This window comes from Symsagittifera roscoffensis, chromosome 6 (assembly GCF_963678635.1).
Source record: "Symsagittifera roscoffensis chromosome 6, txSymRosc1.1, whole genome shotgun sequence".
Lineage (NCBI taxonomy): Eukaryota > Metazoa > Xenacoelomorpha > Acoela > Convolutidae > Symsagittifera > Symsagittifera roscoffensis.
The window spans coordinates 33,021,519-33,035,023 of record NC_087067.1 but is presented as its reverse complement, the minus strand read 5'-3'; the positions used below and the strand labels follow the sequence as shown (position 1 = coordinate 33,035,023).

General features: G+C 37.0%; 5 non-coding genes across 5 annotated transcripts; all 5 read right to left on the bottom strand.

Moving 5' to 3' along the window:
• Positions 1–424: 424 nt before the first annotated feature.
• LOC134849525 (U2 spliceosomal RNA) lies at positions 425–615 on the bottom strand. Its single transcript, XR_010163542.1, has one exon. It is a non-coding gene; the product is annotated as a U2 spliceosomal RNA (small nuclear RNA).
• Positions 616–5,499: 4,884 nt separating this feature from the next.
• Positions 5,500–5,690, bottom strand: LOC134849358 (U2 spliceosomal RNA). The gene has a single exon (XR_010163381.1). It is a non-coding gene; the product is annotated as a U2 spliceosomal RNA (small nuclear RNA).
• Positions 5,691–6,939: 1,249 nt separating this feature from the next.
• LOC134849357 (U2 spliceosomal RNA) lies at positions 6,940–7,130 on the bottom strand. Its single transcript, XR_010163380.1, has one exon. It is a non-coding gene; the product is annotated as a U2 spliceosomal RNA (small nuclear RNA).
• A 1,244-nt stretch (positions 7,131–8,374) lies between these two features.
• LOC134849479 (U2 spliceosomal RNA) lies at positions 8,375–8,565 on the bottom strand. The gene has a single exon (XR_010163496.1). It is a non-coding gene; the product is annotated as a U2 spliceosomal RNA (small nuclear RNA).
• Positions 8,566–9,811: 1,246 nt separating this feature from the next.
• On the bottom strand, positions 9,812–10,002 carry LOC134849478 (U2 spliceosomal RNA). The gene has a single exon (XR_010163495.1). It is a non-coding gene; the product is annotated as a U2 spliceosomal RNA (small nuclear RNA).
• Positions 10,003–13,505: the final 3,503 nt, after the last annotated feature.

Here is a 13,505-nt window from a genome sequence, read left to right as displayed (position 1 = left end):
AATTTCAGCTCCCCCCAAAATTTCAACTGATGATTACTCCACGAACACTGAAGCTAAAGAAGTCGTTTTGGGCTCGTTGGAATTGTTCTGAGTCCAAAATTGTGATACGATATTGAAAAAATAAAATTTAGACAGAAAAGAACAAAAATTTTGAAAATTTCGTTTTTTGCACCACGCTCGATTAGGCTTATCTTTTTGGCATCACCGAGCTTTCAAGAACTCATAACTTTGAACTGGTTCGACGAAATTGGTTCATTTTCTCAGTCCCCCAAGATTTGACAATGGTCTTACGATAGAAATAGAAAAATTTTGAAGTCTTAAGTTTTTTGGGCAAGTTTTAGCCGTTCGCGCAATTCACCAGGCTCAATTAGACTCTTCATACTGACATCTTCACTCTATTAAGGTAATTTGCAGGTTCAGAATTTTCAGGTGGACTGCTCCCGATGGTAGTGTAAGACCGGGGCAATCCGTGAGTCAACTGAAGCAAGCTTCGGTGTTAACTCGGGAAGTGAAAATCGGTTTAATATTGGAGCCAGGCTATGCCCAGCATGCCAGATATTAAGCTGACAAGAACAGATACTACACATGATCTTAGCCAAAAGGCCGAGAAGCGATAGCTAAACCTTTTCCTAATTTTGGTACATGCCTTGAACACAACAATGAAAAAACAGCTCGCATCATAAAAATTTATTTTTATCCGACTGGGTTGAGAGCTGGGTCGCTCCCGGACCAACTTATGAAAGGTCAAGGGGGAAAGTTGAAAAGAGGTAGCCATAATGACACTTCGCCCTAACAAAACTCCCCTGCTGGCTAGTAAATCTATCGTAAGAGTACAGTAGACTACGTTATAACCATCTGCGTTTGTGCCGTTACATACGACATGGGCTTAACGATGTGGACAAAGACAGAATCTGCGGTTCTGCCTTAGGCATTTGAGTAATTCCGCTTCCATTTATATCCTGACTAGCATATAACTATGTACATTAGTTTTAAAACACTCGCCCTCGCGCGAGAGTAGAAATATGCTCTTATACCATGTAAAATTTTGCACGCTCACGTTATAATTTATGCAATTCAAACAAAATTTGAAAGATTGACAATTTTCAGAATTTTTTTGGCCCAATGAGTTTTATGGCCAAATCGGCTGGTCAAAACCTACGGAGCGTGTACAAGGTGTCTTAGATGACCATCTATGGCATGATAGCCGCTCACTCAACGTTAGTGGCATATGGTCGAATACCAGCCAGGATACTGATAGATGCTTTTAGCCTAATTGTTGTGATCGTAATAACGGCTAAGACGAAATTAGTAACTTTGCATGCGATTTGCATAGGAAAAACTTATAACTTAGTCAAGACGTGCCTGTTTTCAGAACGTCCTAGAGGTTATAAGGACCACATCAGTATGAATTGCATCTATATTGACCTCAGCAAGCCAAATTTTGAAAGAAAAGTACGACATGACTACGTTATAGCATTTCCAGAATCAAAACGGTATGTATTAAGCTTAAAAGAAAACGCCATCTTGATCAATTTTAAACTGTATAATTCATTCCAAACACGCAAACAGTGTAAGTTAGAAATTTTGAACTTTTTCTCAACCGAAAACTGGAATTTTCGGAGATTTTACCAAATCCGAAAATTTTCGGCTTTGACAAAGTCAGAATCTGGCAGTATATACTCCTCTATTTGCATCGATCCCCACAGTAAGGACTTTTCAGTCCTTACTGCCCTAGCTAGAGAGCATGATAGGCAACGGGGAGATACGTTGATTTTGGTGGTGGTGATAGTAAAACCCCATCAGGTCTTTACTCATAGAACCCCGAATAACATTATGAAACCGGCTATCTTTAACTATTCAAATTCGCATGCAAAATTATTTCCAACAGACTTATAATCTAGTCATGACGTGCTTTTATACATTAAACTGTAGAGGTCTAGGTAATCACCTCAAACTTCTAGGCATCCTGGTTGACCTGAATAAGCCAAAACATGGGGGGAAATTACATCATGACTACGTTATAGCGTTACAAGAAACAAAATTGTATGTATTAAGCTCAAAGCATAAGGCCATTTTGACCAGCTATAAATTGAATTATCTAATCCAGCCATGCAGCCAAAATAACTCAGGATATTTTCCAATAAATGGAAAGTTCAGAGTTTTTACCAAAGCCACATGGCTTTGGCTCTGAAAGAGTCAGAATCTGGCAGCATTTACTGCTCTATATAAATCAATCCCCTCAGCAAGGACTACTCAGTCCTTACTGGCCTAGCTAACAAATTAGCCGAGCAACGGAGAGATACATTGATTTTGGTTGGGGGTGATTTTAACTGCCGATCAAGTTCTGAATTATGCAATCTTGCATTACATCGTAGTGACCGGCGGGTCCAAAGATATCACACAATTTTAAATACGACAAATTTAAAGCCAGACTTCGTGACTGGTTGCGTTTTTTATGCATTAATGGCCATAGACAACTGAATAAAAACATCGCCCCCTACATACAAAGTAGTAAGCCTGCAGATATACATTTCATCAATTCAGAGACAACCAGACAGCCCCAGTTGGCCTCTCCGAGATGAGATGGACTTGAGGACCAAATTTAAGTACATTCGTGGATTTTATTTAGACCTCAACCATGGTGATTCGGGTGCGCTTAAATCACTGCTAAGTTACTTCAAAGTTAATAAAAGTATTAAGCAAATAAAGCTGAAAAGTGGTGAAATTTCCAATGACATTGATGAAATTTTGAACGAATTCTCGAGCTTTTACTCCAATATTTACTATAAAAAAACGGTTGCTGACGCCAACTACGCACCCAGGGAGGAGCTTTTGAATGTTTTTAAGCTGCGGAATTCAAAACGAATAAAGAAAATTACCAAAATGTTTAATAATTCGCCAATAGGTGAAGAGGAAGTGAAGCAAGCTATAAATAAATTAAATAAAAATAGCGCACCTGGATCTGATGGTCTTACTTCAGACTTGTATAAAAACCACTCAAATTTTTTCGCTCCGTTGCTCGCTGAGTTATTTAACTCGATGTGCTACAATAAAGCGGCACCTAGGTCGTTTCTCATTTCAATAATAAAACTCATCCCAAAAATTGAAAACAGTTTAAATGTGGACGAATTCCGACCAATAAGCCTCCTTAACACTGATCTCAAAATTCTTTCCCATGTTCTGGCATCTCATTTAAGAGACCCTTTAAATAACCTAATACGCAAACATCAACTTGCTTATTTGCCAAAGCGCTGTATTCATACAGCCATAATTAGGGCTAGATTAGCTCAAGAAAAACTCGGAAAATCTAATTGTGTGGTAGCCATCGATTTCAGTAAGGCTTTTGACCGTATGGACCGTGATTACATTTTGAACGTTTTAACAGCCATAGGCTGTCCAGAAATCATAACTTCTTTGATATCCATCATATATACTGATACCAAAGCGATGATAGAAATAGGTGGCTACCTATCACGATCAATTAGAGTCGACAATGGGATTAAACAAGGATGCGCTCTTTCGGCGCTTTTGTTCATTTTAGGAATGGAACCTTTACTCCAAGCCATACGCTATAATAATTCTATCAAATCCAACCAAGCACTTAAAATTGTGGCCTACGCCGATGATATTAGTGTTTTCATTAAACGCGCTTGTATCGGAAATTTACTTGATGAAATCAATAAGTTCAATTTGGTATCAAAACTTGCTATAGATGTAGATAAAACCAAAGTTCTGAGTTTAGGTTTCGTGCCTAAACAGTTGAAGAAAGTATCAGCCCTTAAATTATTAGGCATATGCTTAAGCTTGAATGATTCATTGAAAATTAAAACCAAGATATTGGAAGATACGATTAATAATTCAGCTAAATTCAGCTTAAAATGTATGACTCTCCGGGCGCGAAGCCTGAATATTGAGACTTTTGTGACCTCAAGACTCGTATATGTGATGAGGCACTTGGAGTTGACAAAAACTTTCATTGATGGGTTAGAAATGAAATTGATTAACAGTGTATGGCTTGGAGGAAAACATTCAATCAACAAGCAGATCTTATACCTTCCATTCAATAATGGAGGCACAGGCTTCAAAAATTTAAATTTTTATATTGCGGCTGCAAAAATTTTCGACATGGTATCCCTACTTAATACCTTGGGTAGCAACAAAGAAGTGATCTACTTCAAAAAATCTAAGATTTTCAGATCCTTCAAAAATTTCTTAATTAAAAAAAACATTTTCATTCTCGAGTTTGCTCGAGATAGTTTTCAGCTAGTTCAAAATGGAAAAGTAATTAATCCTATGAAGATGAACATGTCTAGTCTTTATGCAGAGTTGATGCTTCCAAATTATAAAACGAAGGTTATAGCTAGAAAAATTGCGAATTTCTACCCGGATCTTAGTCTATCAGACAAATCTTTGATTTTTCAATTCCTAACCAAAATATGGAAACATAAAAAGTTCACCCCTCTAGATAAAAACATTCTCTACTTATTTTTCTTAAACAGTTATCTGGATAAGCCCAGGAAATGGATTAAAAATTTGGTGGACCACCCCCTTTGTTACTCTTGTGAAAGAGAGTTCGAAACCATGCAACATTTGTTTTTCGCTTGTGAAAACTGCTCTTCTTTTAAAGATAAACTTAATTTCAATTCAATAAAAGATCTGCTTGTTGAAGAAAAGGTAATAGGCATGAAATACATTGTAGCTAAGCTGATATCATCATGGTGTCAAGATACATCTGAATATCTCAAAAAACTTGGTTCCATTCCATAAAATGATTATCTTCATGGTGTATTATATTACATTTGATGCCGTATTTCTTTTCTGCTAACTGTAACTAAATATGTGTAACTAATTGCTTTACTTTTTTGTAATTTGTAATTACAATCGTTAATAAATTATTTGAAAGCCTAATTGTTTTGATAAACTTATTAAATAGGTAAGTTTTCAAATCTATTTGATAAATTTCTTTGAATGCACTCTGCGACAGCAGAGAGCACCCCATTTTATGAAAAATGCAAGAAAAAAATTGCACTAACTTAAAAGTTAGCTTTTAGGTCGATTTTCTTCCAAAATGGCCGAATTTCAGCTCCCCCCAAAATTTCAACTGATGATTACTCCACAAACACTGAAGCTAAAGAAGTCGTTTTGGGCTCGTTGGAATTGTTCTGAGTCCAAAATTGTGATACGATATTGAAAAAATAAAATTTAGACAGAAAAGAACAAAAATTTTGAAATTTTCGTTTTTTGCACCACGCTCGATTAGGCTTAACTTTTTGGCATCACCGAGCTTTCAAGAACTCATAACTTTGAACTGGTTCGACGAAATTGGTTCATTTTCTCAGTCCCCCAAGATTTGACAATGGTCTTACGATAGAAATAGAAAAATTTGGAAGTCTTAAGTTTTTTGGGCAAGTTATGGCCGTTCGCGCAATTCACCAGGCTCAATTAGACTCTTCATACTGACATCTTCACTCTATTAAGGTAATTTGCAGGTTCAGAATTTTCAGGTGGACTGCTCCCGATGGTAGTGTAAGACCGGGACAATCCGTGAGTCAACTGAAGCAAGCTTCGGTGTTAACTCGGGAAGTAAAAATCAGTTTAATATTGGTGCCAGGCTATGCCCAGCATGCCAGATATTAAGCTGACAAGAACAGATACTACACATGATCTTAGCCAAAAGGCCGAGAAGCGATAGCTAAACCTTTTCCTAATTTTGGTACATGCCTTGAACACAACAATGAAAAAACAGCTCGCATCATAAAAATTTATTTTTATCCGACTGGGTTGAGAGCTGGGTCGCTCCCGGACCAACTTATGAAAGGTCAAGGGGGAAAGTTGAAAAGAGGTAGCCATAATGACACTTCGCCCTAACAAAACTCCCCTGCTGGCTAGTAAATCTATCGTAAGAGTACAGTAGACTACGTTATAACCATCTGCGTTTGGGCCGTTACATACGACATGGGCTTAACGATGTGGACAAAGACAGAATCTGCGGTTCTGCCTTAGGCATTTGAGTAATTCCGCTTCCATTTATATCCTGACTAGCATATAACTATGTACATTACTTTTAAAACACTCGCCCTCGCGCGAGAGTAGAAATATGCTCTTATACCATGTAAAATTTTGCACGCTCACGTTATAATTTATGCAATTCAAACAAAATTTGAAAAATTGACAATTTTCAGAATTTTTTTGGCCCAATGAGTTTTATGGCCAAATCGGCTGGTCAAAACCTACGGAGCGTGTACAGGGTGTCTTAGATGACCATCTATGGCATGATAGCCGCTCACTCAACGTTAGTGGCATATGGTCGAATACCAGCCAGGATACTGGTAGATGCTTTTAGCCTAATTGTTGTGATAAACTTACTAAATAGGTAAGTTTTCAAATCTATTTGATAAGTTTCTTTGAATGCACTCTGCGACAGCAGAGAGCATCCCAATTTATGAAAAATGCAAGAAAAAAATTGCACTAACTTAAAAGTTAGCTTTTAGGTCGATTTTCTTCCAAAATGGCCGAATTTCAGCTCCCCCCAAAATTTCAACTGATGATTACTCCACGAACACTGAAGCTAAAGAAGTCGTTTTGGGCTCGTTGGAATTGTTCTGAGTCTAAAATTGTGATACGATATTGAAAAAATAAAATTTAGACAGAAAAGAACAAAAATTTTGAAATTTTCGTTTTTTGCACCACGCTCGATTAGGCTTAACTTTTTGGCATCACCGAGCTTTCAAGAACTCATAACTTTGAACTGGTTCGACGAAATTGGTTCATTTTCTCAGTCCCCCAAGATTTGACGATGGTCTTACGATAGAAATAGAAAAATTTGGAAGTCTTAAGTTTTTTGGGCAAGTTATGGCCGTTCGCGCAATTCACCAGGCTCAATTAGACTCTTCATACTGACATCTTCACTCTATTAAGGTAATTTGCAGGTTCAGAATTTTCAGGTGGACTGCTCCCGATGGTAGTGTAAGACCGGGACAATCCGTGAGTCAACTGAAGCAAGCTTCGGTGTTAACTCGGGAAGTAAAAATCAGTTTAATATTGGTGCCAGGCTATGCCCAGCATGCCAGATATTAAGCTGACAAGAACAGATACTACACATGATCTTAGCCAAAAGGCCGAGAAGCGATAGCTAAAACGTTTCCTAATTTTGGTACATGCCTTGAACACAACAATGAAAAAACAGCTCGCATCATAAAAATTTATTTTTATCCGACTGGGTTGAGAGCTGGGTCGCTCCCGGACCAACTTATGAAAGGTCAAGGGGGAAAGTTGAAAAGAGGTAGCCATAATGACACTTCGCCCTAACAAAACTCCCCTGCTGGCTAGTAAATCTATCGTAAGAGTACAGTAGACTACGTTATAACCATCTGCGTTTTCGCCGTTACATACGACATGGGCTTAACGATGTGGACAAAGACAGAATCTGCGGTTCTGCCTTAGGCATTTGAGTAATTCCGCTTCCATTTATATCCTGACTAGCATATAACTATGTACATTACTTTTAAAACACTCGCCCTCGCGCGAGAGTAGAAGTATGCTCTTATACCATGTAAAATTTTGCACGCTCACGTTATAATTTATGCAATTCAAACAAAATTTGAAAAATTGACAATTTTCAGAATTTTTTTGGCCCAATGAGTTTTATGGCCAAATCGGCTGGTCAAAACCTACGGAGCGTGTGCAAGGTGTCTTAGATGACCATCTATGGCATGATAGCCGCTCACTCAACGTTAGTGGCATATTGTCGAATACCAGCCAGGATACTGATAGATGCTTTTAGCCTAATTGTTGTGATAAACTTATTAAATAGGTAAGTTTTCAAATCTATTTGATAACTTCTTTGAATTCACTCTGCGACAGCAGAGAGCACCCCATTTTATGAAAAATGCAAGAAAAAAATTGCACTAAAAAGTTAGCTTTTAGGTCGATTTTCTTCCAAAATTGCCGAATTTCAGCTCCCCCCAAAATTTCAAATGATGATTACTCCACAAACACTGAAGCTAAAGAAGTCGTTTTGGGCTCGTTGGAATTGTTCTGAGTGCAAAATTGTGATACGATTTTGAAAAAATAAAATTTAGACAGAAAAGAACAAAAATTTTGAAATTTTCGTTTTTTGCACCACGCTCGATTAGGCTTAACTTTTTGGCATCACCGAGCTTTCAAGAACTCATAACTTTGAACTGGTTCGACGAAATTGGTTCATTTTCTCAGTCCCCCAAGATTTGACGATGGTCTTACGATAGAAATAGAAAAATTTGGAAGTCTTAAGTTTTTTGGGCAAGTTATGGCCGTTCGCGCAATTCACCAGGCTCAATTAGACTCTTCATACTGACATCTTCACTCTATTAAGGTAATTTGCAGGTTCAGAATTTTCAGGTGGACTGCTCCCGATGGTAGTGTAAGACCGGGACAATCCCCGAGTCAACTGAAGCAAGCTTCGGTGTTAACTCGGGAAGTAAAAATCAGTTTAATATTGGAGCCAGGCTATGCCCAGCATGCCAGATATTAAGCTGACAAGAACAGATACTACACATGATCTTAGCCAAAAGGCCGAGAAGCGATAGCTAAACCTTTTCCTAATTTTGGTACATGCCTTGAACACAACAATGAAAAAACAGCTCGCATCATAAAAATTTATTTTTATCCGACTGGGTTGAGAGCTGGGTCACTCCCGGACCAACTTATGAAAGGTCAAGGGGGAAAGTTGAAAAGAGGTAGCCATAATGACACTTCGCCCTAACAAAACTCCCCTGCTGGCTAGTAAATCTATCGTAAGAGTACAGTAGACTACGTTATAACCATCTGCGTTTGGGCTGTTACATACGACATGGGCTTAACGATGTGACAAAGACAGAATCTGCGGTTCTGCCTTAGGCATTTGAGTAATTCCGCTTCCATTTATATCCTGACTAGCATATAACTATGTACATTACTTTTAAAACACTCGCCCTCGCGAGAGTAGAAATATGCTCTTATACCATGTAAAATTTTGCACGCTCACGTTATAATTTATGCAATTCAAACAAAAGTTGAAAAATTGACAATTTTCAGAATTTTTTTGGCCCAATGAGTTTTATGGCCAAATCGGCTGGTCAAATTCTACGGAGCGTGTACAGGGTGTCTTAGATGACCATCCATGGCATGATAGCCGCTCACTCAACGTTAGTGGCATATGGTCGAATACCAGCCAGGATACTGATAGATGCTTTTAGCCAAATTGTTGTGATAAACTTATTAAATAGGTAAGTTTTCAAATCTATTTGATAAGTTTCATTGAATGCACTCTGCGACAGCAGAGAGCATCCCATTTTATGAAAAATGCAAGAAAAAAATTGCACTAACTTAAAAGTTAGCTTTTAGGTCGATTTTCTTCCAAAATGGCCGAATTTCAGCTCCCCCCAAAATTTCAACTGATGATTACTCCACGAACACGGAAGCTAAAGAAGTCGTTTTGGGCTCGTTGGAATTGTTCTGAGTCCAAAATTGTCATACGATATTGAAAAAATAAAATTTAGACAGAAAACAACAAAAATTTTGAAATTTTCGTTTTTTGCACCACGCTCGATTAGGCTTAACTTTTTGGCATCACCGAGCTTTCAAGAACTCATAACTTTGAACTGGTTCGACGAAATTGGTTCATTTTCTCAGTCCCCCAAGATTTGACGATGGTCTTACGATAGAAATAGAAAAATTTGGAAGTCTTAAATTTTTTGGGCAAGTTATGGCCGTTCGCGCAATTCACCAGGCTCAATTAGACTCTTCATACTGACATCTTCACTCTATTAAGGTAATTTGCAGGTTCAGAATTTTCAGGTGGACTGCTCCCGATGGTAGTGTAAGACCGGGGCAATCCGTGAGTCAACTGAAGCAAGCTTCGGTGTTAACTCGGGAAGTGAAAATCAGTTTAATATTGGAGCCAGGCTATGCCCAGCATGCCAGATATTAAGCTGACAAGAACAGATACTACACATGATCTTAGCCAAAAGGCCGAGAAGCGATAGCTAAACCTTTTCCTAATTTTGGTACATGCCTTGAACACAACAATGAAAAAACAGCTCGCTTCATAAAAAAAATTATTTTTATCCGACTGGGTTGAGAGCTGGGTCGCTCCCGGACCAACTTATGAAAGGTCAAGGGGGAAAGTTGAAAAGAGGTAGCCATAATGACACTTCGCCCTAACAAAACTCCCCTGCTGGCTAGTAAATCTATCGTAAGAGTACAGTAGACTACGTTATAACCATCTGCGTTTGTGCCGTTACATACGACATGGGCTTAACGATGTGGACAAAGACAGAATCTGCGGTTCTGCCTGAGGCATTTGAGTAATTCCGCTTCCATTTATATCCTGACTAGCATATAACTATGTACATTACTTTTAAAACACTCGCCCTCGCGCGAGAGTAGAAATATGCTCTTATACCATGTAAAATTTTGCACGCTCACGTTATAATTTATGCAATTCAAACAAAATTTGAAAAATTGACAATTTTGAGAATTTTTTTGGCCCAATGAGTTTTATGGCCAAATCGGCTGGTCAAAACCTACGGAGCGTGTACAGGGTGTCTTAGATGACCATCTATGGCATGATAGCCGCTCACTCAACGTTAGTGGCATATGGTCGAATACCAGCCAGGTGGAACCTGATCTAGACTACATTTTATGATTGGATAATTTAGATATTTTACCAATGTAAAGTATTTAATATTAACCAATCATGATCCATCTAACTAACAACCCACTTATTTGTAAGTGCTGAAGTTACTTGTAATTTCAGCACCAGAGAGATTTGAATTTAACTTAGAAAATAGTTGGACTCTCCCGAGCACTTCAGCAGCCGCAATAAACCAGTATACCCTAGATCTATTGAGCCTAGCAGAGACTAGTTGAACAACCTGAGACTAGATAGTATAAGAGTAAGATTAGGATCGGTATTAGACTAAGAAGTTGCACGAATCTATCCGGCCGAAAATAAGATAGCGTGACGAGCAGACGGTGTACCCTATCCGAAATTACTCTATGAGTTAACCAACTCGATCTAACTCATCTGGTGCGACCATAAGTCTCGAACAAGACCTTAATAGCTTAGAATTAACCAAAATAGATTAGAAATTAGACAAAAACATTTACAAAATGTTATACGACAATAATTTAATCGAAATGTCTCTACGACTCAATAGATCAGAGCCAATATTCCGAACCATAACAGAACTACCCGGAATTGGAAGAAGACCTCGAACCAGAGACGACATACGACAAAGTAGAAACTTGCCATATAGCTATATGATAGTTAGGCAAAAACCAGAACAAACTTTTATATTTAGAATACTACTAGCAATGAATTTAGATTTTCATTTGCAAACATAAAACCTTGAAGTTAATCTTCAAAATCATTTCAGGCGCTAAACAAAATTATTAATATACAATAACGATTGATAAAAAGATCTAAGATCGTTTTCCTAAAACTCTGCAGTAATATACAAAACATGTTTGAAAAATATTTATTGAAAAATAAAAAATAAAAATTAGTAGCATGACAATAAATGGTTAGTAATCATAAATCATCCTGTTGTTCCAGCTCCATCATCTAAAACATAACAGCAATCATAAACCCACTAATATCATCAAAACACTAAACCTTTCCTTTACACACATTTAAAATTTTATTAAAACTTAAATTCACTTAATTTTAAAACCAGATCATCAAGGCTTATCCTTGGATCTTAAATCATTTTCTACTTAATTAAATTTCAAATTTGATCATCAAGGCTTATCCTTGGATCAAACAGAACAACTTTGTTCTCCCCCACCCACTTAATTAGTGTCTAACGACCTCAAACGTCGATTCACTACCCAACCCTTTCTAAAGACCTAAGACTAATAGAAATTTTTAAACAAAACTAATCATTCAAATTAGGATAAACAGTGAAGAACTTCGGTTATTCATCCTTCACTTGACCCCCCCTCTTACCAGACCCAGGATAAATCTTAGACTTAGTAAGTTTAAAATAGTATCTAACGAACTACTCGCGTTCTAATTATACCTGAACCTTGTGGATCGATTTACTACTCTCCAACCCTTGAACACAATCACTACCCCTAAGTAAGATTAAGTAAGTTAACACCTTAACTTATACTAGCCACGAGAAAGTAAAAAATCATTCTTCGGAATCGATATACTTTTCTCTCCAACCCTGAACAAACAGACCCAGGAGGTTAAGCTAACCAAAAAATCGTAAGAACTAACAGTTTAAGAAAATAGAAACCATTTAACAACCTTTTGCATCCGTCATCCTAAACCTTATGTCATTTAAAAACCTAGGAAATAAACAAACAATCGTTTTACACAATTGTGAAATAGATAACAAAAAATACGACCTTGTAATCACACCTCATACACAAACAGTTGGATACATTCGAACAAAACGACAAACACTAAAAAGAAAAATAATAACGAAACAAAGACAAATAACACGGAAAAGATTTTCAAAAAATCGAAACGCATTTTCAGAATCAGAAACCAACAGTTTAGACGAACTTTACAAACTAAAAGAATCAATAGATAAAAATTGCCCACTTCACGATCAATTATATTTTTCTGACTCAGAAACAACTTCAAATTCATCAAAAAGAGGAAAAAGAAGAATAAAAAAGCAGTATAAACACAAACCAGTACATTTATACAATTGGAATCAACCAATTCGACACATTAACAATTACATATTAACAGTCATCGAACGAAAAAATGAGCTCAACGCACACCCCAGGTGAAGAAAGTCCAGATGATGATGAAATCTTTCCTTTTATAGTAGATACAACCACTGATAGAGGACAGCATATATTTTGCAAAAATTTACTATTAAATTTATTTGAACCCGGAATCAGTCCATGTAAAACAGAATTCCCAGATATAAAAATCAAAAGACAAATCATAGACCACTACTTAAAAGATATATGCAACATAACACAACAGTATGGAATCTACTCCATAGAATTCACCTCACCAAACCATAATAATAGAAAATATACAATTCAAACAGACGATCTTGATTTAGAATTTTCAAAAGTTTTTTCAGAATATATAAAAAGCATCCAATATCATAACTCACAAAGAGCAAACTCCATATTCACCAATGAAGTTTTCGCAATAATATATAGTTATATTTCGATATTAGAAAACGAAATCCCAATAACAAATGTCTCACCGACAGAAACATCTAAACATTTGAAAGTACGACATGAAATCACACTACTCTCTAGTTATTTAAACATCATTAAAGAAAATTTCACGAAAGATGACGTTTCACAACATACAAAACACGATCTACAAAAAATTTTGGCATGGTTCATAATAGATTATTTCACACACAATATTGATTTAATTGCACAAGCAAGAAAAAATTTTAGACCCCAAAACTCGAACGATGATACCGCTATCACAGAACAATCAGATTATGTTTGGGACCCCGAATGGTCTCATCCCGCATTTATAAGCTTCCCACAAT